This window comes from Drosophila takahashii, unplaced genomic scaffold (genome assembly GCF_030179915.1).
Source record: "Drosophila takahashii strain IR98-3 E-12201 unplaced genomic scaffold, DtakHiC1v2 scaffold_42, whole genome shotgun sequence".
In the NCBI taxonomy this organism is placed as follows: Eukaryota; Metazoa; Arthropoda; class Insecta; order Diptera; family Drosophilidae; genus Drosophila; species Drosophila takahashii.
The window spans coordinates 45,865-50,960 of NW_027221720.1; positions in this window are offsets into that span (position 1 = coordinate 45,865).

Consider the following 5,096-nt stretch of genomic DNA (forward strand, 5'->3'; position numbering starts at 1 on the left):
AAATTTTTATACGGAATAGCTTGCGACATAGCATATCCATATAAATTATTAACATCTAAGTATATAATACTAGCTATACCCGGAGCGACTTCGTTCGCTCAAAATTAGTTTGCAGTTTGGAAATTAGGTTGTCAGGACTTTCTTATATCTTATTTGCGCGTTTGTTGAAACCCTTTGCGTAAACATCCTTTCTAGAAGATTCTTCAAGAGAGAGATTCCGAAGACTACTGGTAGAGCTATATAATAAATGAATGCGATCTAAGTAAAAGAAGTGCATTTTTATACCTTCTATCAGTTACAATGTTATCAATGCAATTTAAATTTGCGCGCAAGTTTACACTTGTTTCTAAATTCGAATTTGTTATTTTTAAATTTATTGTTTTGAATGAAACGAAAACATTTGTACACACACGAAAAGATTGACATCCCATACAAAAGTAGCGAAGTAACTTATTATTTTCCGATTCCACATTTGATTGATAATTATTAATTTTAAGCACATTATCTACATTCGAATAGAAACATACACACACATTGTGTGTATGTACATGTATTGTACATACATATAAGCAAATCAAAACATATCCAAATATACATATGTACATAAGTATTCGGTCAAAAGTTCGAATCTTAAGATTAATATTGAACTTGGAAACATTTTGGCTTTGCTTACAGAATTTGTAGTAATTTTCTATTTTTTTCCATGGTGGAAATTAAATAAGGTTCTTACTTCTGCTACAAAATGAAAAATAAAACCTAAGCATTTGATCCACAGGACTGACTATTGATCAAAAATCATTTTGATCGGAGTTTAAGTTTTTAAAATCCAAAACAAATTTAACTTAAATTGCCTCTTTCCCCTCCCCTTTCCTTGCAGCACTACCCTTCCCATTTCTTGGCTGTTGCTCTCTCGGCCGTCGCTGGCTTGCCATCCGCTCTCTGGGTTTCGCTCTCTCGGCGGGCTCCCACAAAATGCAACGCAATAACTTAGGAAATCAAAATAAATTCGTTAAAAATACTTTAAAAAAATGTTAAAAACTTAAAAAATTAAACTTAAGCATTTGGGCCATAGAATAACCATTTACCAAAAAATCATCTCGATCGGAGCAGCGGTTTAGATTTTTTAAATCGAAAAGTTAATTTTTAATGTAGCCCCCAAATAATGGGGGATATCGAAATTTCTTTTAGATTTCTAATTAGGCCCTTTCAATACCTAAAATTCTGCAAAATCAAAATTTCGAAAGTACAACCACTTTAGAAGCTAAGCTTAAGTAAATCTAATGATTTTTTGCTCTAAATATGGATATTGGAGCTGTTTGGGGCCACTGGGGGGACATGTCGGACCTTAGTGGGCGCCTACGCCCCCAATGACATACTGTGAAAAATTTTGGCTGCTCTAGCTCTTATGGTTTAGGCTGTGGTCGTATCCCCCTAAAAATCGGTCTTTCATTTTATAATCTTTAGAGATAATTTGACTCTTTCTCACAGTCGTATTCGTTTTTTAAATATTTGTTATTTGCAATAGAATGCCGTTTACTACATTGAACAAGACCTCCTCTAATACCTTTCATTATAAAATTATACATATCAATATCTGTGAGTAGTTCTAATTCAATCTTAGTTGTCTTCAACATAGCATCCCACGACAGACCAGGAGTTGTATAATATTGACAAGGATCTAAATTATAGATTTTTTGACATACTTTTCTAAAATTCTCAAATACATCGCATAGCAACAGCACATCTATCTTCAAATATAACAATAAATAATCTAATAAATTTGTGCACTCAAAGGTATTCCAAACGTTTTGTGCGTGCTGATAACTCTCTTAAGAACAGTGTCTATCAGTTAATTGATTATAAAAATTTTCGCGTGACGGTAATTGTGTATCTGACAAGCGTTCAACTGAATTTAAATAGCTATACGGAAATATACCTTTACGTTTAACCATTTCAAATTTGTTCGAGTCTGTAAAAAAGGATTTTATTGTGGTTAGATTTTCTTCTTTTAAATAACTGGCTAAGCTGTCTAAACTGGAAGACATAAATCTAAATGAATCTAAAAATCGAAGTTCTAACCTTTCCTTCGAATTTATAAAAATTTTCTTTGAGATAGATATATAAAACTCTTTGTTTAGCGGAATTATAGAAATTTCACCAGGAATTTTCATTAATTCTTTCACAAATAAATGCGCATCGTAGGCCGAGAGATTATGGAAAAATATTGGGAAAAATTTTGCTATTTTAAAGTTTAAATTACAATTATTATGCGCTACACCTCTAAATTTTCCTGTTAAGTGACAATGATCTACAACTCTTTTAGATTGATTAGTGAATAAATTACCACATATACTACAATTTTGTTCTAAGTCAATTATTCTTTGTTGCTCCATTGATAGCGGATATAACGATATAGTTACATTTAAGTGATTTTGATATAGCATTAAACAATCTTTATATATACTCTCAACAAAATGTGCTGCACAATCTTCACCATGATATATTCTATATATATCCAAACTATCGTCAAATGAACACTTTATATAATAACTATATGCATACGGTATATGCTTCTGAATTAGATTTATGTTATCTGAAGTTTTCAAGTTCATCCCTTCTAAAATACACTCAAAGTCAGCATATGCTACAAAAGGAACTTCTAATTGATTTTTAAAATTCTTAAATCTTAAAATCGTCATATCATTTGAGGGCATCTCAGTTATAATTCTATTACACTCCATAGTATGTCGTTCCAGTTTATCGTCATCATCGAAATGTTGAAAACAGCCATTGCATAGAGAAATATTCTTAGTACTTTTCGTTATTTGTTTGCGAAGTAATCTAATGGAAAATAAAAGAAATAGTTGTAATAAAATTTTATTAAGTTTATACTTTAATACTTACTTGGAAATATTTTTAATCCAAACATAGTGATATTTATCATCCTTCTCGAGAAGTAATAGGTATATAGTGTGTGTGACGTTGCTAGTTTTATTATTAGTTAAATAATATGGACCGATGATTGTCTTTCCATCGCTGTCTACACCCAACACAGTTATACTAAGTTCAGGATTATTTTCTTCAAAAATTTGTATGCTGTCGACCGGTGTGGGAAATTTTAGCCCACTAAAGTTAAACGATTTATTATTTATATTTATTATATCTGCGTGAATGTTGTAAATGCCTTTACGTTTATATTGATTTGGTCGACTATTGTTTTTGCGAAGTTTTATAAAAGCTGATATTAAGGCCCATTTAAAACAATATTCGTTTGTATTTTTCACATTGATGCAGGCTTTCCTGTTTAGTATTTCTCTCGGTAAGCCAATGTAATTCGAGCCTTTTATGAGTTGATATTTATTTATATTTACTTCTAAATGTACTATTTCAATTAGGGACCAACCACTGTCTCGTTCTTGAAACTCACTCATTTCACTTTTTATATAGTCATTTAACTTATTGATTATTTCATTTAGATTTTCAGTGCGACTCGTCGATGGATTTAAGACTTGCATTTTTGTTTGAAATGATTTGAGATTTATTTCACAATGATCTTGACTCTCTTTAATCAATACATAATTACAGAATTGTTCGAAATTAAATTTGATATTAACGTGTTTTTGTTGAGCTTCTTGAAGTAGAGTGATCACTTGTTCTTTGATTGCTTGTTGAAATAAGTTGATATCCAGACATTCTTTATTATTATTTGAGATTATATAAGTTTCAATACGATTTCGAAATGCGCTTCTTATACACCGCAAGTTATCACTTATTTGTGCGCTAGATAATTGCTTATGCAAGTTGGTGCGTAACTGATGTGACCAACTAATTTTAGCAACATTTAAATTACAGACATCACAATATCGGATTTCATCAGCGTTAGGATTGTTACTAGACCCAGGATTATTATTGTTCTGTAAAACATTAGACATTTTTTTTGTTTTTTGTTTTAACTTTTAAGAAACTTTATTTTTAGTTTTCTTTTTCGTCTTCGTTATAAAAATTTAAGGTATAATTGTCTCCTTCAGTTTTCTGCTTAACAAACTTGAAGTTCCCTGTGGCCATGTGCTCCACGGCTTTCGATGGCAGCGTGCTAAACCTTTCTGGCAAGAACACCACAAAATCGTCGCATGTCAGCATTATTTTGGGTCCGAAGCGCGTGAACTTCACTTCGGCATTAGTGATCGGGATTGGTACGTCGAAGGGGAGCGCCTTAACACTTTTAATTGGTGGGAGCGAAACAGCACCAAGTTCATTCCATTGGGCCGTGAAGTTCTCCATTCTGGAAGTGAAGTTGATGATGATCTGGGATTTCCAAACAGTGTAAGCGACTTCTTACTCCGTGTTTGATTTTTGCTTTCTGAATTACTCTAGGACTATACACCCCATATTTATACCAGTCCGCCAACCAAAAAATCTAACGAAGTTTGCGATAAAAATTATTTTCTAATACATATTAGAGTTTTTTTTTGAGATAACAATTTCCGTTTAAAAACTATTTAAAATAAGTAATAAGTAATTATGTGTGTGTGTGTGTGTGTTTTTTTTTTTTTTGTTAGTGGTGGTGAAAAGCATCGAAAGCCAACTCGGAGCTGGGCTAGCTTGCCGAAGTCTGGGACTCTAACCCAGTAAAAACTCCGCCCCCTCCCCGCTTCCCCGGCGGTACTGCCTTTAGGTATTACTTCGCCGGGGGGGGAATGCCCTTAGGGCTCTCTAGGATTCTATCCTATTGGAATTTCGCAGGCTTTCTGCGATGCGCAGTTTTTTGAGTACTATTGTGGCCATGTTGCATACAGCAGACCAATTTTCTTCTGAGTCAAGCATAATATCCACCAGGTTACAAGCGGCTGGCGTCCTTCCAACCCTCATGCTCAGATCTCTTCGTTCATTTTCAAATCTCGGACAGACAAAAAACACGTGTTCTGCGTCTTCGTTATCCGACTCGCAGAGTGGACAGTGCGGATAACTTTCATGCTTAAACCTATTTAGATAGTATTTAAAGCATCCATGTCCTGTCAACAGTTGCGTTAAGTAGAAGTCCACATGTCCATGCTTCCTTCCCAGCCATCTCTGCAGTTCTGGGATAAGCTTATACG